General features: G+C 45.1%; 1 long non-coding RNA gene and 2 pseudogenes across 2 annotated transcripts; all 3 read left to right on the top strand.

Moving 5' to 3' along the window:
* Positions 1-6,092: 6,092 nt before the first annotated feature.
* LOC116566234 lies at positions 6,093-6,869 on the top strand (annotated as a pseudogene).
* Positions 6,870-12,809: 5,940 nt separating this feature from the next.
* On the top strand, positions 12,810-16,614 carry LOC116566233. Its single transcript, XR_004275807.1, has 2 exons — positions 12,810-12,936; positions 16,310-16,614. It is a non-coding gene; the product is annotated as an uncharacterized LOC116566233 (long non-coding RNA).
* Positions 16,615-19,016: 2,402 nt separating this feature from the next.
* Positions 19,017-19,837, top strand: LOC116566232 (annotated as a pseudogene). Its single transcript, XR_004275806.1, has one exon. The product of XR_004275806.1 is annotated as a 60S ribosomal protein L7a pseudogene (transcript).
* The last annotated feature ends 3,381 nt before the right edge of the window (positions 19,838-23,218 follow it).

The following is a 23,218-nucleotide window of genomic DNA, read 5'->3' as shown; positions in this document are numbered from 1 at the left end:
CTCAGCCTCCTGAGTAGCTAGGACTAGAGGTGCATGCTGCCATGCCCAGTTAACTTTGTTTTCTTCTTGAAGAAAAAAATTATTGTAGAGACGGGGTCTTGCCATATTGCTCAGGCTGGTCTCCAATTCCTGGCCTCAAGCAGTTCTCCCACGGCCTCTGAAAGTGCTGGTATTACAGGCATGAGCCACCTCTCCTGCCTCGCAATAGACAGCTTAACCCCAATTGATAGATGACCTTGAATTCTCTCTCCTTAGTCAATAACACACTGTCATCCTAGTCTGATCAGTCTGTGTCTTTCAAAAGATCCACCATGGTCCACCTCATTATTCATCCAAAGTTGTGCCACTTATGTGACACCTCAGTTTTGTTTGACAAATTAGTGTGTAGTAAGGAAAATAAACGTCACATATTTCAGTACACCTGTGATTACACATGGCAGACGTGTCAGAGGTCAACCTCGCCGGCCTTTGGAACAGGCTGCTCAAAAATATGAAGGCTTCGAGTCAGCTGCAGCCACTGAGGATGCACAGGGTAGAAAGGTGACACGTGCAGTCACACCGGATTCTGGGGCTGGTAAGTGATTTACGTTACACACACTCCCTTTTGTCCTCTCCCTCCAATATGCCCATCCTTTTACAAATAGCATTACGAAATCCCTGTTCACATCCATCAAAATGTCCTGAAATTAAATGTCATCCTCCTCACCACTCCTCTCTTTCCAACCTCACGCCAGCATCTCCTCCCGGTCGCCCACAGTTTTCCTGTCCATGAAGCTTTTTTGGTGCTGAAATGCCATGTGTTTCTTTCAGTAGCGACGCTGGTGTTGTCACCACCACAGTTGTCTGTCATGCCTATTTCAAAGACACTCTGAGTACTTTATGGCCATATGGTCATTACCACGTTATTAATTGACGTAATAATTCCATAATGTAATTAACAAACATATTCTCCACTGAGGAAACTAAAGCTCAGAAAGATTAAGCAACCAGCCCCAGGATATGACAAGGTCAACATCAGAACCAAGACTGGAAATAAGGTCTTTTTTTTAAGACAAGGTCTCACTCTGTCACCCAGGCTGGATTGCAGTGGTTCCATCTCGGCTCACTACAACCTCTGCCTCCTGGGTTCGAGTGATTCTCCTGCTTCAAGCCTCCCAAGTAGCTGGGAACACAGGCACGTCCCACCACGCCTGGCTAATTTTTGTATTTTTAGTAGAGACAGGATTTCACCATGTTGGCCAGGCTGGTCTTGAACTCTTGGTCTCAAGCGATTTACCCCCTCAGTCTCCCAAAGTGCTGGGATTACAGGTGTGAGCCACCAAGCCCGGCCGGAAATAAGGTCTTCTAATTCAGTGCTAGATTTGGAAGGCCACACTCTTATCTTTCTCTGTGGCGTGCTCTGAAGGCTGCAACAAGAAACCACAAGCAGGGCACTAAAAAAAATATGCTATCTTCCAAAAATAACAGACATGTAATCCCCAGCCACTCTGTTCTCTGAACAATTGCCATGCGTCCCTGTTTTTCCTTGCCTGGGGAGAACTGACCTGTCTCTCAACATTGGGAATGGCCTCTGCCTTCTCCAGAGGAACTCGTTGCTACAGCCTCCAGTCCATGAGAGCCTCTCAACTGCTCTCTCTGCTTTGGGTGCCAAGACATAAATCAGAATATGTCATCTCTGTTTTTTTTTTTTTTTTTTTTTTTTGAGATGGAGTTTCGCTTTTGTCTCCCAGGCTGGAGTGCAATCAGGTGATCTTAGCTCACTGCAACCTCCGCCTCCCAGGTTCAAGCAATTATCCTGCCTCAGCCTCCCAAGTACCTGGGATTACAGGAGTCTACCACCATGCCCGGCTAATTTTTGTATTTTTAGTAGAGACAGAGTATCACCATGTTGGCCAGGCTGGTCCCGAACTCCTGACCTCAGGTGATCCACTGCCTCAGCCTCCCAAACTGCTGGGATGACAGGCGTGAGTCACCACTCCCGGCCTGAATATGTCATTTCTTAGCCCAAAACCCTCCAGTGAAGCCAGGCGTGGTGGCTCATGCTTGTCATCCCAGTACTTTGGGAGACCAAAGCAGGTGGATCCCTTGAGACCAGCCCAGGCAATATGGCCAAACCTCATCTCTGCAAAAAAATACCAAAAAAAAAAAAAAAAGTTAGCCAAGCTTGGTGGTGAATACCTGTAAACCGAGATACCTGGGAGGCTGAGATGGGAGGATCACCTGAGCCCAGGAGGTCAAGGCTGCAGTGAGTGGTGATCGTGCCACTGCACTCCAGCCCAGGTGATAGAGTGAGACCTGGTCTCAGACAACAAAAATCCTCTGATGGCTTCCCCTGTCACTCAAAGTAAAAGCCAAAGTCATTACGGTGCACTTTTCCCTGATGTGGCCCCTGCCCCTCTCTGTTCCAGTCCCCTCCAATGCTCCCGGTGTTCACCACATCCCAGCTGTGCATCTGTGCTTGTAGGCACACTTGGCCACAGGGCCTTAGCACATGCTCTTCCTTTTGCCTGGAATGTTCTTCCCCAGATGTCCACATTACTCACAGATAATTGAGATCATTATTCATATATCACCTCGGTGACACCTTCCTGGATCACCCCATTTACTTTTTCTTTTTCTTTTTTTTTTTTTTTTTGAGATGGAGTCTCTCTCTGTCACCCAGGCTGGAATACAATGGCATGATCTCAGCTCATGGCAACCTCTGCCTCCCAGATTCAACTGGTTCTCCTGCCTCAGCCTCCCGAGTAGCTGGGATTACAGGAATGGGCCAACATTCCTGGCAATTTTTGTAATTTTAGTGGAGATGGGGTTTCGCCATGATAACCAGGCTGGTCTTGAACCCCTGGCTTCAAGTGATCTGCCTGCCTCAGCCTCCCAAAGTGCTGGGATTATGGGCACGAGCCACTGTGCCCGGCCCCCCTTTACTATTTTGATCTCCCCGCTGCCTCTACCCCAGCTTGTTCAAGATCCTGTTTTTACCTAATTTTTCCCCCAGTCCTTGACATTCCCAACATATTTGACTAATTTTTCTTGTTTGCTATCCCCACCCAGTACAGCAGGCCAGTGACCACGGGGGAATAGAAACACAATCTTTGAGACAGAGGAAGGGAGTACTATATACAACAGTGACTAATGCTATCATAAACTGTGCTCAATTGCTTTTTATACTACTGCTAAGAGCCATTACAAAGTCACTTGTGGTTTGAATTACTTTAAAATTCAGAATACTATTAATTTCCGGTGAATAATTCCAAGAAACATGGTACTTGGGGAAGAATTAAGATGTTTTCAGAACAGCACAAAAGGCTGCCTGATGTGGATCTGGAGTGAAAGACCATGCTGCTGAAGTCATTTTCCTGTTGAGTAAACCACAGCAGGCAGGTCAGTGGATATTTTGAGATTTACTGTACTCTGATTCATTCAAAATGAGATTCCACATAATAATATGTTTCTTTAAAGTGTTCTGGAAGAAAGTCCTTTCCATTTCAGTTCACATTTCTTATTTTTTTTAAAAGCATTTATCATTTCCAAGTTTGGAAGTTACCGGATTATACCAAAAAGTTTTCTTACAGGTTACTCAATGAGATCAAAAATAGAGGGAGAGAGACTTAAAATGGACAAACATGTTCAACTGAATTCAGCACTTATCAAATACCAGAATATTCCGCCACCCTTTGCCTTGTTTTGCGCACATGTAAGAGGTCAAGGAAGCAGTCACCTTATACAGAGGCTGGCTGTGAGCCCCTCTCTCCTCCATGAAGTCAAAGTAGGCCCAGAGGCAGCCCTGCGGAGTTGGGGGCAGAACTCAGGTGCCAGGGGACTTGGCCCCAAATTGACTGGCATTGTTCCCTGACACCAAGTTTCACTGGTGGAAGAGCTCCAGGTTCATGTTAGGCTCCATTTTGTTCTCGCTCATTCCCTGCTTCTACTTACACTGTTCCCAAGTAAGTCCTAACCCAAGCCCACAGGACAGCTGCAAAAGCATGGTACAGTTTCACTAACAGAACTACTGGCCTCAAATGTCCCTGCACTTCACGCAAGATTCGGAGGAAACTGAGGAGATCATGACCGGGATCTTCGCAGAAGGTGGCATCCTCACGCACGAAAACACCCACGAAACGGGCGCTGTCCTCCGCATGCCTGGGTTCCCAGATGCCGGCCAGGGTAACAGGCATCTAAGAAATGTTCAAGAAATGGTTACTGAATGAGTTTTTGTTAAATTCATTTCTTAACGTTCAGTATCATAAAAGACATTCTATCTATCTGCATAGAAAGAGTCTAATAGTGTTTAGCACTGAGCTCTTTTGAAAAAGAAGCTCGCTCTATCTGTCATCTGTCTATCATTTATCTATCATCTATCGATTGATATCTATCTATCTATCTATCTATCTATCTATCTATCTGTCTGTCTATCTATCTATCTCTCTATCTGCAAAAGGCAATATGAGCCAGGCAATATTACAGGCTCCCACCTGTAATCCTAGCACTTTGGGAGGCCAAGATGGGAGGACCGCTTGAGCCCAGGAATTCAAGCCCTGCCTGGACAACATGGTGAAACCCTATTTCCGCAAAAACAAACAAACAAACAAAAACAAAAGGCAATACCTTTAAAATGGAATTATTTTAAATAATTCAAAATATATGTAGCTCGGTCACAGGAACACCAGAATGATCTGAAGCATCAGGTGAAAAAAGGACTAACCGTACATAAATGGAAATGCTTCGCTTTTCAAGCCTGTATTTCAAAAATTAACAGCAAACTGTGATATATTCAGGCATTCATCTGAATATAAATAAATAATTGAATCCCTAAATGAGGGAAAAAAGACACCTTCCTTAGTAGAATTCCAGCTAATAAATGTAGAAAGAATGAGGGACACAGAAAATTGCCATGAGACCACCACAGAAATAAAGGCAAGATCTTCCAACAGATGCTAAAATTAGCAAGTAAAAATTTAAGGATTTTTTTTAAAAAAAGGTATCTCCTCTAAAACATTTATTATTCACAAAGTGAAAAAATGTAAATTGGGCCAGGTGCGGTGGCTCATGCCTATAAGCCCAGCATTTTGGGAAGGCGAGGTGGGTGGATCACCTGAGGTGAGGAGTTCGAGACCACCCTGGCCAACATGGTGAAACCCCGTCTCTACTAAAAATACAAAAATTAGCCGAGCATGATGGTAGGTGCCTGTAATCCCAGCAACCTGGCAAACTGAGGCAGGAGAATCACTTGAACCTGGGATGGAGGTTAAAGTGAGCTGAAACCGTACCATTGCACTCCAGCCTGGGCAACAAAAGCAAAAATCCATCTCAAAAAAAAAAAATGTTCATTGATAGTGGAGAAACCTGGCAGAGAACCCCTCCACTGAGTGATCAAAGACAGCATCACTGTAATTAGATAGAGCGACATTACCGTGAGAAGAGCATAACATTACTTCTGATATTCTCGTGAAATATGCATAACCTCAATCTCATTATGAGGAATCTTCAGACAAACCCAAATTGAGGGATGTTCAACAAAAGCGGTGGCCAGCACACTTCGAAAGCGTTAATGCTATGGGCGAGAAAGGCTGAGAATGATCACAGGTCAGAGGAGACTAAGGAGGTGCAATGGCTGAGTGCAGTGTGGGTTCCTGGGTGGAATCCTGCACCCGGAAAGGATGCGAGTGTGAAAGTGGATGCGATTCCAGGAGGATCTGTACATGAGTGGACAGTGCTGTGGTAACGCGAGTTTTCTGTCTTTCATCATCGTATTTTGGTTTTGTGAGATGCTATGTGAGAGGAAACTGAGTGAAGGGTATTCGGAAACTCTGTGTTATTTTGCAACTTTTCTAAAAATCTAAAATTATTTTAAAATAAAGAGTTTTCCAGTCTGGACAATATGGTGAAACCTGGTCTCTACAAAAAATACAAAAATTAGCCAGGCATGGTGTGTGCCTGTAGTCCCAGGCACTTGGGAGGCTGAGACAGGAGGATCGCCTGAGGCTGGGAGGTGTCCCGGCTGCAGTGAGCTCTAATCCTGCTACTGTGCTCCAGCCTAGGCAACACAGCAAGACCCTGTCTCAAAAATAAATAACTCATAATAAATTAAATGAAGAGTTTTTAGAAAGAAGATGATTAATGGATGGATAGAAGGATTACATGATAAATAAATGTATTAGAATTCTAATTATAGAATTTCAATTGTGGACCTTTGGTTGTTGACTGATACAATTCTTTCCACTCCCCTGTATACTTAAAATGTGAAAAAAAAATGTTGAAAACATCCAACTGATACACTAAGTTTAACTTTGATTCTGATAGTAATTTATTTCTTTCCAATTGAACATAAAGAGCTTCTCTCTTCCTCGGCGCTGCCTACAGAGGTAGCAGCCATCTCCTCCCCAGCATCATGGCCGCTCTCAGACCCCCTGTGAAGCCCAAGATCATCAAAAAGAGAATCAAGAAGTTCATCGGGCACCAGTGTGACCCGTATGTCAAAATTAAGCATAACTGGCGGAAACCCAGAGGTATTGACAACAGGGTTCGTAGAAGGTGCAAGGACCAGATCTTGATGCCCAACATTTGTTATGGGAGCAACAAAAAAACAAAGCACGTGCTGCCCAGTGGCTTCGGGAATTTCCTGGTCCGCAACGTGAAGGAGCTGGAAGTGCTGCTGATGTGCAACAAACCTTAGTGTGCTGAGATCGCTCACGATGTTTCCTCCGAGAACCGCGAAGCCATCGTGGAAAGAGCTGCCCAGCTGGCTGTCAGCGTCACCAACGCCAATGCCAGGTTGCGCAGTGAAGAAAATGAGTAGACAGCTCATGCGCACGTTCTGTGTTTACATAAAACTGTAAAAAATGCCATCTGGCAAAAAAAAAAAAAAAAAAGAACTAGTGCGATCAGTGATTTGCAGGAGTGAAGAGGAATAGAGTGATCTTTGCTGATCTGCTTGGCGCAGGGAAGGATAATCATATTCTGGAGTTAGGAACCAAAAGAGTCAAATCCAAACAACAGAGCTTCAAGAAAACAAATGCAAGAGACAAGCACACAGAACCTTACAAGTAAACATGGGGTTCTTAAAAAGGACAACCACCCCTAGTTTAAGGTTCCTGAATACTCATAACACTGATGGAATGCTCCTGATGTCCCTTAGTAGAGACAGTGACCCTATTAAGAAGCTTATGTGACTTCCCCCAATCAAGGCCTGTTTCCCTAAGTACTGTACTGATCAACCTTATCAGGCTACTGATTAGAAGAGGGAGGAGGTGCTGGAGTCAACCAAGCCCGGGCTGGTGTAAGTTGGTACAGTTGCCTTATTTAATATTATTTCATTGCTAAATAAACTGATCTAATGAATCAGCCCCACTGTAAAATGATGTAACAAGCCATAAATCTGTACTGGTAACCTTTGGTGTTCTGTATGAATGTTCACACTGTAACCCACATATTTATCATTGAGTGCGGGAAACCATGGGGTTGTAATGAAATACACACATGTTCCTTGGAGACTGAGAATCAGGGGATGAGGAAGGAAAAAACATGATCTGCATGCTCAAAAGATTCTCAGATCAGGAAACGTCCTATGAGATAATTCAGAAAGCTTCTGGTTCCCAGTACAGAACAGGAAACGCCAAAGGTCCGACTCTGCCCTGAGAGGATATACATTTAGGGGAAATTCCAAAACCTGGTCGTCCTGGGAACTCAGAAAGGAATCAGACCCAGAAGGTGGAGGCTTCATCGGCTGCTAAACTTATCTGGTTCTCCGAGCGAGTTGTGAGTGCTTGAACACTGGATTGTAATACAGAAATCAGTTTCAGTGCTGGAGGAGAATTAAAAAAATACTTTCACAGTGATGCATGTTCTTCTTTTAACTTGTAGAGTATAACACTTCGATATCTTGGTCTAGACCTGACAAACCACGTGTGTCGAGAAGGAGATGTGGTTCATACTCACAGGGGGTTCCAGGACTGTGCTAGGACATTTCTCTGTCATCCTTTGCAAGCACGCCTCAAAATTCTGTATGCGCTTTATTTTGTAAATGAAAAGAATGCTTAGGGTTTCAGATGGAATCTTCAGAAGTGCATAATTCTAAATAATAACAATTTTTTAAAAACAATAATAGCTGATATTCACTGAATACTTACAATGTGCAACCCCTGTAGCTGGGACGTATTAACTCACTGAATAATACTAGCTTCTTCCCAGAGCTCACTGCCCCTTAACAGGGCGTGGAGCAGACCTGCTGTTTATTGCCAATCCTGAGAGATAGGGCAATGACTGCTGAGCATAGCTTTTCAGCCTCCTCCATGGCTTTTATTTATTTATTTATTTTATAAACACTGAAGGTTTGCCAAGGGTTGAACTGAAAACTATTCCAGCTGCATTTACCTCGGGGCCATGGCTCCAGCCAGGTCCTTACTATTCCTTTTTTTTTTTTTGAGACGGAGTCTCACTCTGTTGCCCAGGCTGGAGTGCAGTGGCGTGGTGATCTCAGCTCAGTGCAAACTCTGTCTCCTAGGTTCAAGCAATTCTCCTGCCTCAGCCTCCCAAAGTGCCAGGATTACGGGCATGAGCCACCTCGCCCAGTTCGTATTATTCCTTTATAGTTTAACATGACACGCTTAAGTCACTCTCCTCCCTCCCATCTTCAAAGAATAGGCATCTTAGACAAGTAATTTTGTGACAAAACTGTATTCATGCAGCCTGGAAAAGAATAGGAGCCATCAGAAGCATGTGAAGCCAGAGGTTCTGCAATAAGAATCTGGTGTGTTTAAAGCAAGTTTCGGAGAAAACTCCATCTAACAGATATTCCATTGTGATATTTTAAGGAGGGGAGAGGAAGATAAACATTAATACCTTTGGATAATTCTTGAAAAGGTCAATTCAACTCTAATTCTTTTTCTGAATTAGGAAATAAATAAGCATGCTTAGTATAATAGATCTGACATACCATTCCTCACTCCTTGTTGCTAAAGTTTTTTTAAAAAGTGTACATTTTTCCATTTTTATCTTTTTTAAATTTTGAGACAGGGTCTTGCTCTGATGCCCAGGCTGGAGTGTAGTAGCATGATCATAGCTCACTACAGCCTCGGCTTCCTGGGCTCAAGTGATCCTCCCACCTCAGCCTCCCGAGTAGCCGGTAATATAGGTATGCACCACCACGCCCAGCAAATTTTTGTACTTTTTGTAGAGACAGGGTCTTGCCATGTTGGCCAAGCTGACTCGAGCTCAAGAAATCCACCCACCTTGGCCCCCCAAAGTGCTGGGGTGACAGGCGTGAGCCACCACGCCCAGCCTACTGTATGTTTTAGAAAACTGGTATGTTTTATAGGTATTTCTATGGCTGGACTACATTGTGAGTATAAAATACAAATTAAGATGCCATTTGAAACACAGACCTGTGTAGATGCCTAGTTTATGAGAAAATTATCCAGTTTTCCTAAGTCATGAAGCCATTCGCTGGGCAGATCTATGCAACCAGCCCTGATCCCAACAGGAGGGCGAACTGCTTCACGAATCCAGGAGAAAGATGACTCCACAGTGCTCAAGACGCCTGCTTCAACATTTGGAAATTCACAACTCCCTGACTCTCGTTTCCGACTATCAAATTGAAATGTGGACTCTGCCAGGTGCTGTGAGGATTATGCAATGTTTGTGCATATGCACAAATAACTTACATACAATATATGCACAAAAATATTTCATTCTAAGCCAGGCACAGTGGCTCACGCCTGTAATTCCAGCACTTTGGGAGGCCGAGGCAGGCAGATCACCTGAGCTAGGGAGTTGCAGACCAGCCTGGCCAACATGGAGAAACCCTGTCTCTACCAAAAATACAAATTTATCCAGGTGTGGTGGTGCATGCCTGTAATCCCAGCTACTCAGGAAGCTGAGGCAGGACAATCGCTTGTACCTGGGAGGCAGAGTTTGCGGTGAGCCGAGATTGCACCATTGCACTCCAGCCTGGGCAAAATGAGCTAAACTCCATCTCAAAAGAGAAAAAATAAGTTTCATCCTCTCCCATGTTCTAAACAACTCTATGGCCCTTTGTTAACATCTCCCAGCTTCTTGCTCTTCCTTCAGAGCCTGGTGCTACCCCATTACTTAGGGGATCATGGCCTCACTCATGAACATATCTGAGCCCCCTTTTGTGGATCAACACTTCAAATCTCAAATTCCCTCCTTCCCCCTTATAAATGTACCTACGTAGTCACCGGCCCTTTCTTCTCACCTCAGAGGGTCAGCGTTTCTGATTCCAGGATATATATATTCCCCACTAGCTCTTACTTTGAGTTCTCTCTCTCCATTGCTCTTTCTCTCTGCCTACGAGTGAGCTCAAGTGTTCTGCACCTGAAGAAAAACCTTTGTGTCTTACCAACCTCTCTCAACTACTGTGCTCCCTCTCTCCTTCCCTCCTGCCTTCTGGGGCTAACGTTAGCTTCTGCACTGTCCTGGAATCCAACTGCTTCTTTTCACCTTCGTTGCCAGGATCCTGGTCCAAGCTATCACGATCACCTAGACTCTTCTACTTTATTCCAAAATGCAAATGTTACACCACCTAACATTAGAGGTTTCCTAATTATCCTTAGACCCAAATCCTTCTGAGAGAGAAGACCCTGCTTGGCCTCCTGCCACTATCCCTTTCACTGGCTCCACATTCACAAGGCTCTGCACCTGCTGTCCTGTGACCTGGACTCTTCTGATCTCTGCCCCCAACCTCCCCTCCCCCTGCCGACCACATCACTCCTATCCACCCCTCAGGGTTGCGCTTGCAGCCTCAGGGAGCCTTCTTGGACCCCCAGATCATGGATGTTCCCGTGCCATGCCATGTTTCTCCCCGCGAAGCGCTGACCCAGTTTGTGAGGCTGCCATCGCTTCCTTTGTGTCATTATTTGATCAGCGCCTCTCTCTCCCACAAGACCCTAAGATCTATGAGTGCAAAACCGATGTCATCTTTGCCCACATTTATGTCTACAACAAGTGACACCGTGTCTGGCCCTTCTTAGGAACTCAGCAAGCATTCACTCTGGTCAAATGTTAAGCTCCCAGAAATAAAATGTCTAGACTAGCTGTCCCTACTCCCTAGTTCCCATCCTCTGCTTATCACTAATAACCTTCTAATGGTCAACCCAGCGTGTTCTTTCAATCCTGTCCAACTTAAAGACACCATTCCCTCGGCTCCCCTCTTCTTACTCTTTAAATTCTGACCCCCCCAGTCGGCCCCAAGTCCTGACCTTCTTGCTTCTATCTTCTCATTCTATGATACCAATTTTTTAACCTTTGGAAACCGCTGAGAATCTGATCACAAGTCAGGATGCACTCCATCATAGCACGCCACATGGAAATGCACAGAAAACATTGCTTCTAATTGCTGCTGCTGCTTCTTTTTTTCAGTTTTTTGTTGTTGTTGCCTGGGCAACAGTGAGCCAACATCGCACCACTGCACCAGCCTGGGCACCACAGCAACAACAGCCCAGGCAAAAAACAGGAGGGCAGAGGCGCGATCTCGGCTCACCGCAACCTCCACCTCTCGAGTTCGAGCGATTCTCGTGCCTCAGCCTCCCAAGTAGTTGGGATTACAGGCACACACCACCATGCCCGGCTAAGTTTCGTATTTTTAGTAGAGATGGGGTTTCGCCATATTCGCCAGGCTGGTCTCAAACTCCCAACCTCAGGTGATCCACCCACCTCAGCCTCCCAAAGCGCTGGGATCACAGGTGTGAGCCACTGGGCCCAGCTGCTTCTAATTGCTGGGGGTTATGGAGCCCTGGACACTGTCACCCAGGCCACAGCAGATTCCAGTGGAGGGCCTCATTGACTTGCACCATCACCCACACTGTTTTTTAAGACGGTCTTGCTCTGTCACCCAGGCTGGTGCAGTGGTGCGATGTTGGCTCACTGCAGCCTGTGCCTCTCAACTGCCACCCACGTTACGCAGCCGCTTTTTTGGCTAAATCTCCATGTCTGTGCTGACTTCTCTGGAGCTCAAGGCCCGATTTCCCACGCAGGTTCGCTCTCTCTTCTAGATGTCTCACAAGCCCTGTCAACAAAGAAACTTACTTATTTCCCCAAACTTGCCGTTTCTACCTGCTGCCTCTAGCTCACGCTGTTGCCCGAAGCTAGGCATCTGTTTTTCAAGCTGTCACCCGAAACTCCGTATCTGTTTTTATTAAAGAGGTCATCTTGTTCATCCATGACGTCTCCATAAAGTCATCAGGATTCTTCCCACAATGGAAAAACTTTATTTGCTCAATCTAATTTTCTCATAGTTTTTCCAAATGCACTCAACATCTTTCCTGAGAACAAACCAATCCCGGAACAAAATAATCAATAACACTGACGCACGTTGAAGAAAGAAAGGAACAAGGAAATCATACGGACAGCCCCCCTCTCCCCATCCCACCCTTCCCACCACCAAGAAGGGACGACATGTGCTAAGGGACCAGTGAAGAGGCTGATGGTGTCCTCAGCATGAAACAGAGAGGAGAAGAAATGCTGTTAACTTCCACAAACATTCCAACCCAGGAAGACCCTCCTCCTGCATCTAGCCACCATAATAGCTCATAATATCCCAATTATTCTGCAAAACAGCGTCTTGGCTCCGGGCTGGTTGGCCTCCTTTCTGACTCCGTATTCTATCAAACTAACACCCAGCTCTGTTCTAATCATTCTGCCAACCTGCCATTCTTCCCCACTCTATTCTGAGTTTTCAAATTCGTCCTCTCGGCCCAGAACAAATGACTCATAGATGAGGAGTGTGTCGGCACCAACTGCCTCTCTCTATTTAAAAACAGAGCTCAAGCTCTACCTTTTCAACAACGCCTTCCCTGATTCAGGGATGTCAGCAAATGCTTACCAGGCAGTCTCCTGTCTGCCGTGTCCTGTGTGGGGCCTGGGTGGGCTAGAATAGAGACGAGATCAAAAGATGAACATAACGCGCGCTCTGGCATCAAGGTATTTCTAGTCCAGCAGAACAATTTTCTTTTTTAAAATAATAAAATGAGACCGGGAGCAATAGCTCACGCCTGTAATCTCAGCACTTTGGGAGGCTGAGGCAGGCAGATCACGAGGTCAGGAGATCGAGACCATCCTGGCCAACATGGTGAAACCTCTGTCTCTACTAAAACTGCAAAAATTAGCTAGGTGTGGTGGCAGGCATCTGTAGTCCCAGCTACTCGGGGGCGCTGAGGCAGAAGAATCATTCAAACCCGGGAGGCGGAGGTGGCAGTGAGCTCAGACCTCACCACTGCACTCCAGCCTGGTGACAGAGAGAGACTCCACCTCAAAAAATAAAATAAAACGAAGTAAAACTCTAGGCTGATAAAGACACGGACTAATACAAGCTGAGGCAAAAAGTAATGTGTACTTTCTCTGAAACTGCCTTTTATTTGTACTTGTGTGATTTTATGATTCTCCTATGTATCCACAACTGGTTTGGAAACCTTCTGAGGGTGGGAACGGTATTTTATCTGTCTCTAGTGAAGCTGTGGGAATAAGCCTTAGAGCAGAAGAAAGCTACAGCAGAGAGCAGAGGGAGAGAGGCCGGAGGTCACCCACCATGATCCTACCACGGAACCAGTTTTTCTAAAGGCAGCTCCTTATCACAGAATAGGAGCAAATAATAACGAAGCCTCAGATTAGCCATAACCTTTCTTCTTCAAGTAATGAGCCATTTATACACCAAACGGTGTGTAGTGGAATTTTATACAATGACATAATCTATTGACTTGGTCTCCGAGAATTCTAATTTGATGTTGAGATTCATTACATCTTCCAAGATCTTTGAGTGGTGATTGAGAAATACAGTTGAAGAAAAATGGGCCAGGTGTCATGGCTCATGCCTGTAATCCTGGCACTTTGGGAGGTGAAGGCGGGTGGATCTCAAGGTCAGGAGTTCAAGACCAGCCTGGGCAACATGGTGAAACCCCGTCTCTACTAAAAATACAAAAATTAGCCAGGCACAGTGACGTGTACCTGTAGTCTCAGCTACTCGGGAGGCTGAGGCAGGAGAATCACTTGAGCCCGGGAGGCAAAGGTTGCAATGAGCCGAGATTGCACCATTGCACTCCAGCTTGGGCAACAGACTGAGACTTCACTTTCAGAAAAAGAAAGAAAGAAAGAAAAATGAATAAAAGTATCTATGTCTAAGCCCCACTTTTACTAACCCAACAAGGTGATGGTAATTTCAGGTCAAGAGCAAGGCCAGCAAGGTGAAGCTAAGAAGACGCAGCTGGGCCGCAGGGCCGTGGTGCCTAGCCAGCAGTTACAGTAGGTGGTTCACCGACAGCTGTGAGTCACACAGGACCGAAGCGGCAGCTCTTGACCAGTGCTGTAGGCGCGAAGATCCGGTATTTGCTCTTAGACCGTGGGAGCAAAGACTAACAAGGAAAATACACCAGAACAGCTGGGAAACAAATTCCCTTCTGGCCCGCACAAAAAGGGCCCCTGCCAAGTCATTTTCCATCCTGGAGCCAGGGGAGGTCTAGGAAGGATCTGTGCTTTTCTGTCCTTCAAAACCTTTCCTCTAGTCTCACTTATCACTTTCCACCCCCTCCCCTCACCCCCTGCTGAAAACGATACTACTAGGTTTTGACTCTGTTTTGTAACACAAAGCTTGACAAAAATATATGACTGGAGAAGCAACAACTTTTAAAATGCCATTTTCAGACATTTCTTTTCTTTTCCTTATCTTTTTTTGAGATGGACTCTCAATCTATCACCCAGGCTGGAAGACAATGGCAGGATCTGGGCTCACTGCAACCTCCCCTCGCCAAGTTCAAGCGATTCTCCTGCCTCAGCCTCTCAAGTAGCTGAGATTACAGATTCGTGCCACCACACCTGGCTACTTTTTGTATTTTTAGTAGAGACAGGGGTTTCACCATGTTGGCCAGGCGGATCTCAAACTCCTCACCTTAAGTGATCCGCCCACCTCTGCCTCCCAAAGCGCTGGGATTACAGACGTGAGCCACTGAACCTGGCCATTTTCACGTATTTCTTGTCTCCTGTGAATGCTGCAGAGCCAATAAGTTTGAAATTCAGGCTACAGAATGAGTTAGTGTTAGCTAGTTGAGTGGCCATCTTACCTTGTCCTATCAGGACAACATCATAACTTTCATATAATCGTTGATATCCATACAGTCAATATAAAAATTCGTACCTCACCAAACACTACTGGACTGAGAGAGAACTCTATAAGCCAGAGAAAACATAAACTAATACTCAGTCCTGCAAGAAATCAAAACATGCCACTCCGAAACATAGTTCTCTAGCATATTTCAAGTTGATTACTCAGAGAAGCTACAGACTGGAATATGTCTGAAAAGCTATCCTTTTGTAAACAGAATACACATCTGAGGCATCATTTGTCTGGGGTAATACCCGAGGTTCATTGCCTCACATCAAGGAAATCAAAGTCGTAGACACATAAGAAGTGAGTTTAAGAGTGAAAGTTTAATAGGAAAAAGAGAAAAGCTCCCTCGTGCAGAGGGGAGGGATTCCGAGTGACTCTCCAGGTTCATCATGAGATGCGTTTGGTTTTATAGATGACCTTGAGAAAGCGGTGTCTGATTTACACAGGCACAAAGGATTGGTTGGACCATGTGAGCCATTCACATAGCACGCAAAGAAGCTAGCCACCCCACCTTAATTTTTTTTTTTTTTTTTTCAGACAGAGTCTTGCTCGGTCACCCAGGCTGGAGTGCAGTGGAACAATCTTGGCTCACTGCAACCTCTGCCTCCCAGGTTTAAGCAATTCTTCTGCCTCAGCCTCCCACGTTGCTGAAATAACAGGTATGCACCACCCTGCCCAGCTAATTCTGTATTTTTAGTACAGAGGGGGTTTCACCATGTTGGCCAGGCTGGTCTTGAACTCATGACCTCAGGTGATCCACCCACTTCAGCCTCCCAAAGTGCTGGGATTACAGGCATGAGCCACCGTGCCTGACCCCTTATGCAGGTAGGGGTCTTTTATTATGCAGGTAGGGTCTCTATCTGGCCAGCACCATGTAGCCTGCTTCTTTACTACACACGTGGCGACAAAGAAAAGGGAAGAGAGCCTCCCTGTTGAACATACCTGGCTTCTGGGTATCCCTTTTCTATTGGCACAGCTGCTGGCATTTACCCATGCAAGCTTCCAGCTTGCTTATCTATGTTTGCAGCTGGATTTTTCAGGCTGTTTTTTGTTAGAAAAGAAATGATTTAATAATAAAAAGTGGTACATGCCTGCTTTTAATTAAAGGAAATTCTGCTGAGGACTCTCTTACCCTCAGTATCTGCCTAAATAATGTCTTCTTAACTCCTCTGTCAATCTCTTTGTCTCCCTATTCAGATCCAGGAAAGGTGAACTCACAGAAGGAGAAGACTAAGGTTCTAACAGAGGAAATTTGACTGTAGGCTACCAGCCATTCTTTCCAGGGATGATTTGTGCAAGACTCACCTGCATCACAAGACAGCCTTTGCCCACCCACGCCTTTCCTCCTTGCGGCCCCCATGACCTGTCACCGCCTCCCGCCTGGAGCTCCAGGCATCCAGTCCTCTCTGCAGGGTATAAAAGCCGCAGTCCTCTGGTCCTTTGAGTGTCATATTTGTGTGGCTCCCATGTGCACGTGCACAGAATAAATTTGTAAGCCATTGTCCTATTAACCCGTCTATTATCGGTTTATTTCGTAGACTCAAATGATCAAATCTTCAAAAATGGGGAAAGGAAATTCCCTTTGCTCCTACACCCCTCTCTTGATTTCAAGAGAGCCATCAATAATAGCTTCACCAGGGAACCATCAGTTCTCTTTGGAAACCACCCAGATTCCAGCTATGACCTTGTAGGAACAGAGTAAACTGGCCTTCAGAAGAATGCATGCCTGTGCTGGATGCGGTGGCTCATGCCTGTAATCCTAACACTTTGAGAGATCAGGGCAAGTGGATCACCTGAGGTCAAGAGATCAAGACCAGCCTGGCCAACATGGTGAAACTCTGTCTCTACTAAAAATACAAAAATAAAAATTAGCTGGACATGGTGGCACACGCCTGTAATCCCAACTACTCAGGAGGCTGAGGCAGGAGAATTGCTTGAACCTAGGAGGCAGAGGTTGCAGTGAGTCGAGATCATGCCACTGCACTCCGGTCTCTCTTGACACACAGAGACTCTGTGCCAAGAAAAAAAGTCATAGTACGTCGACTCAAAAAGCTTACTCATTGTCCGGGCATGGTGGCTCACGCCTGTAATCCAAGCACTTTGGAGACCAAGGCAGGCGAATCACCTGAGGTCGGGAGTTCAAGAGCAGCCTGACCAACATGGTGAAACTACAAAAAATACAAACATTAGCCAGACATGGTGGTGCGTACCTGTAGTCCCAGCTACTCAGGAGGCTGAGGCCGGAGAATCACTTGAACCCAGGAGGCAGAGGCTGCAGTGAGCCAGGATCCTATGACTACACTCCAGCCTGGCCAACACAGACAGACTCTGTCTCAAAAACAAACAAAAAGTTTCCTGTATAATGAAGCAAGCACCGGTCATGGAAAACGTAATTGGTTCTAAAGTGGAAGCTGAGTTGTTGTCTACTGCAGGAGAAATGGAATTCAGTGGATTCTGCTGTGTGGCAGCAGGAAGGGGCTAACGTGGAATTCTATACAAAAGGGCAATTCGAATTTCCATTTCTTTGGGGAGATATGTGGGATTTCCTTACTACGTATATAAATTGAAGAAAATTCCCTCTCACATGTCACACTACATATTTTTCTTAATTTATAATCCATCTGCCTCTAATGGAATGTAAACTCCACAAGGGCAAGAAGTTGTGGCTGTGGATACGCTGCTGTGTCCCAGTGCCCTGAGCAGAATGTCACACAGAGTGGAGGATGAATGAATGAATGGAGTCATACAGGCTGGGTGGCAGGACCTCTCCTAGATCAACACACTGCCTCCTACATGAGGTGCCCTGTGCTTGGCAGGTTCCGGGAGTGTCAAAGTGGGCAGGTGAGGTGTGCCCCTGCTTTCACGGAGCTTACAGTCTGGTTTAGAGGAGATATTAAAATATAGCAAGAGGCCGGGCACGGCGGCTCATACATGTAATCCCAGCACTTTGGGAGGCGGAGGCAGGTGGATCACTTGAGGTCAGGAGTTTAAGACCAGCCTGGCCAACATGGAAACCCCATCTCTGCTAAAAATCCAAAAGTTAGTGAGCGTGGTGGCGTGTGTCTGTGGTCCTAGCTACTCAGGTCTACTTTCATAAAAAGCTTTGGAGTTCACAAAGTGATTTTGCCTACATACAGCATCTCACAGTGATCCTAGGGAAATGGCCAGACGGGGGTGATAATGCTCATTTTACAAGTGAAGAAAACAAGGACTCAGGTTAATTGAAATCGTGCAATTTCACACAGCTGATCAGGAGAGTGCCATGCCTAGAACCCAGGTTTTCAGACTTGTAGTCCACTGCTCTTTCCATTTCACAACTTGCCAAATCACAACTTTGTTGTTTCATTTACATCCCAGGTTTACCAATCGCACTGGAACTGATCTCCTTCCCAATCAGTTCCTTCTACTTTCTCTCCCTTTTCTAAGTTACGAATAGACTGAAGGACTTGAGAAGTCATAACCTGACTGGTGAGAACACATGCAAATATGGAATCTGAAAATAGTTACAGCATAATACACACATGAATGAAAGGTAAGTTTGCGCTTAGTAGATAAATTCCTAAAGGAACCAACCAATCAATTTAATTCAAAATAAACCTAAATAGGCTGGGTGTGGTGGCTCACGCCTGTAATCCCAGCACTTTGGGAGACCGAGGTGGGCAGATCGCCTGAGGTCAGGCGTTCAAGACCAGTCTGGCGTAATCTTGTCTCTACTAAAAATCCAAAAAAAAATAGGCAGGCATGGTGGTGGGTGCCTGTAATCCCAGCTACTTGGGAGGCTGAGGCAGGACAATTGCTTGAACGCAGAGGATAGAGGTTGCAGTGAGCTGAGATCGCCCCACAGCACTCCAGCCTGGGTGACAGAGCGAGACTCCGTCTCAAAAAATAAATAAAATAGCTCTCTTCCTACTGCCCAAGATGCCGAAAGGAAAGAAGGCCAAGGGGAAGAAGGTGGTTCCAGCCCCTGCTGTCATGAAGAAGCAGGAGGCCAAGAAAGTGGTGAATCCCATGTTTGAGAAAAGGCCTAAAAATGTTGGCATTGGACAAGACATCCAGCCCAAAAGAGACCTCACCCGCTTTGTGAAATGGCCCCGCTCTATCAGGTTGCAGCGGCAGAGAGCCATCCTCTATAAGCGGCTGAAAGTGCCCCCTGCAATTAACCAGTTCACCCAGGCCCTGGACCGCCAAACAGCTACTCAGCTGCTTAAGCTGGCCCACAAGTACACACCAGAGACGAAGCAAGAGAAGAAGCAGGGGCTGCTGGCCCGGGCTGAGAAGAAAGCGGCTGGCAAAGGGGACGTCCCCACGAAGAGACCACCTGTACTCCAAGCAGGAGTCAACACCGTCACCACCTTGGTGGAGAACAGGAAAGCACAGCTGGTGGTGATTGCTCATGATGTGGATCCCATTGAGCTCGTTGTCTTCTTGCCTGCCCTCTGTCATAAAATGGGAGTCCCTTACTGCATCATCAAGGGAAAGGCAAGACTGGGACGTCTAGTCCATAGGAAGACCTGTGCCACTGTCGCCTTCACACACGTTAACTCGGAAGACAAAGGTGCTTTGGCTAAGCTGGTGGAAGCTATCCGCACCAACTACAATGACAGATATGGTGAGATCTGCCCTCACTGGGGAGGCAATGTCCTGGGTCCCAAGTCTATGGCTCACATCGCCAAGCTAAAAAAGGCAAAGGCTAAAGAACTTGCCACAAAACTGGGTTAAATGTACACTGTTTCTGTAACTAAAAATAATTAATGCAAATTTTCCTTAAAAAAAAAAAAATAGGCCGGGCGCGGTGGCTCAAGCCTGTAATCCCAGCACTTTGGGAGGCCGAGGCGGGTGGATCACGAGGTCAAGAGATCGAGACCATCCTGGTCAACATGGTGAAACCCCGTCTCTACTAAAAATACAAAAAATTAGCTGGGCATGGTGGCGTGTGCCTGTAATCCCAGCGACTCAGGAGGCTGAGGCAGGAGAATTGCCTGAACCCAGGAGGCGGAGGTTGCGGTGAGCCGAGATCGCGCCATTGCACTCCAGCCTGGGTAACAAGAGCGAAACTCTGTCTCAAGAAAAATAATAATAATAATAATAAATAAAATAAAATAAACCTAAATAAACACTCGGGACACTATTAAGTCATTAAGAACTTTGCATGTGAATTTTGTTTATAACTTTGAAGGAAAGGGAGGGACAAAAAAATGACAGGAATGAACAGTGTAATTTACTCCTTTTTATCTGGCCTAGAACGAAATGTACTTGTAAATACTATGAGTACATGTTGTTTTTCTTTAACCAATTAGTCACAGGTTAAATGAAGCAACTAAAAAAAAATTGCTGCAAGAAGGAATCTACAGGGTAGGTGCTGGTCATTGGAGAAACATAAATAAATATGGAAAGTAGGAAAACAAAATCATGTGAAAGTAAACCTGGCAATGTCAATGTCAATATCACTGTTACTTAGGAATTTATCTCAGAAAATGTGAAATCTCACAGTAATCTCACAGTAAATAAACGGCTCTGTGTACAAAAATAGATGTACACCCAAAGGTTTGTTGAATCTGTCTTCAAGTTTTGAAGGTTATTTCCAACTGCACGGATTCACGGTGAAGCTGGGCCTTCCTAGGGTCAGCTGCCACAGCTGTAATTGTGCATATTTTAGGGAATTGGGGCGGCTTCTGTCTGGGATTCCCAGGGTAAAGTCTGTTCAAGTTACTGCAAGGCCCCCGCTTCACTTTCCTGATGCTAGAAAAGTCTAGAATTCATTTTGTACTTCACATCTGAGAGCGCAGACAGATCTAAAACATTTTTTCTCTTGAACAAAGGAGCAGCCATCTCCAAAGTCCGGTCCAACCTGAAATACCAGATTTCCTAATGAGAAGTCTGCCCCCACGCTTGCCCAGTGCCTTGTTTAACCCCTTCCTTCCCTAGAGTCCTCAGGAGTCTACCTTCAAACACCATCAAGGTTTTTGGAATTTAAAATATGTATATATGTGTGTATATATATATCCATATATTTTAAATTCAAATAGCCTATATGTGTGTACACACACACACACACACACACACACACATTTTTTTCACCTGTATATATATATAAAAATATATACATAACTAAAGCCCAGGAGTTTGAGGCTGCAGTGAGCCATGATTGCAACACTGCACTCCAGTCTGAGTGACAGAGAAAGACTCTGTCTCAAAAAAAAGAAAAAGAGAAAAAAAAAATACATACATATATATATATATACATCAAAAGACAAAAAATAACATGTTGGTGAGGTTACAGAGATAAAGGAATGTTTATATGCTGTTGGTGTGAATGTAAATTAGTTCAGCCACCATGGAAAGCAGTTTGGTGATTTCTCAAAGAACTTAAAACAGAACTACCACTTGATTCAGCAATCCTGCTACTGGGTATATGCCCAAAGGAAAATAATCATTCTACAAAAGAGGCACATGCACTCATATGTTCATTGCAGCACTATTCACAATAGCAAAGATATGGAATCAACCTAGATGCCCATCAAAAGTCCAGTGGACTGGATACAGAAAATGTGGTACATATACACTGTGGAATACTATGCAGCCATAAAAAAGAATGAAGTCCTGTCCTTTGAAGCAACATGGATGCAGCTGGATGCCATTTCCTAAGCAAATCAATGAAGGAACAGAAAATCAAAGACTGCATGTTCTTGCTTCTAGGTGGGAGCTAAATATCAAGAACACATGAACATAAAAATGGGAACAATAGACCCGGGACTACTAGAGGGAAGAGGATGGGAGAGGAGCAAGGGTTAAAAAACTACCTCTCCAGTACTATGCACACTACCTCGGTGATGGGATCACTCGTATACCAAGCCTCAGCAACACACAATTTACACAGGTAACAAACCTGACCATGTATCCCTTGAACCTAAAATAAAAGTTAAATAATAATAATAAGTTTCACTGTCTGAAGTTTAAGGTCTTGTGATTCTTCTTAATCATGCTTGGTACATGTAATTAAAACTTATTCAATATAAAAAGTTTTGGCTATTAAAAATCATGTAATCAGGCTAGGCACGGTGGCTCACGCCTGTAATCCCAGCACTTTGGGAGGCTGAGGAGGGGAGATCACCTGAGGTCAGGAGTTTGGGGGGGATCACTTGAGGTCAGGAGTTTGGGGGGATCACCTGAGGTCAGGACCAGCCTGACCAACATGGTGAAACTCCGTCTCTACTGAGAATACAAAATTAGCGGGGCGTGGTGGTGGGCGCCTGTAATCCCAGCTACTGGGGAGGCTGAGACAGGAGAATCACTTAACCTAGGAGGCAGATGTTGCACGAGTCGAGATTGTGCCACTGCACTCCAGCCTGGGCAACAGAGCAAGACGCCATCTCAAAAAAGAAAAAAAATATAAAATTCCTTTGTTTGAAGTTTTTTGTTTTCCTGAAGAAAAACACTATGGATAACTAGCAATTTGTTACAATTGATTTTACATTATGCAATTATTTGTTTCACAGGTGAATATAGCAATAATTTAAATAAAATATTTTTAAATAAAATTTCTCAAATAAAATTGATGCAATTTACATAATGGCTTTTTCATGGGATGAATAAAGTGCTCAGTATTATGTATCGTCACGGCTCACAGCTTTACATATATTGATTCACTAAATCATCAGCCCTATGAAGTGGGTCCTGTTATTATCCCCATTTGACAGATGGCATGCTGAAGTCCAGACAGCTTTAAGTAATTTGCCCACATAACCCAGACAGGAAGTGCCAAAGCCGGAACTGGAATCCAGGCAGTCAGCATTCAGAGCCGGAGGCCTCCACCACTGTGCAACCCTATTTTTAAAATGCAATAATTGGATACAAATATCATAATTAAAACTCATGTGGGCCGGGCGTGGTGGCTCACGCCTGTAATCCCAGCACTTTGGGAGGCAAAGGCAAGTGGATCACAAGGTCAGGAGTTCAAGACCAGCCTGGCCAACATCATGAAACCCCATCTCTACTAAAGATACAAAAAATTAGTCAGGTGTGGTGACACGCACCTGTAGTCCCAGCTACTCAGGAGGTGGAGGCAGGAGAATAGCTTGAACCCGGGAGGCAGAGGTTGCAGTGAGT

This window comes from Sapajus apella, unplaced genomic scaffold, assembly GCF_009761245.1.
Source record: "Sapajus apella isolate SASKATOON/1434 unplaced genomic scaffold, GSC_monkey_1.0 scaffold43, whole genome shotgun sequence".
Taxonomy (NCBI): Eukaryota; Metazoa; Chordata; class Mammalia; order Primates; family Cebidae; genus Sapajus; species Sapajus apella.
This window is presented reverse-complemented; position numbering and strand designations above follow the sequence as displayed.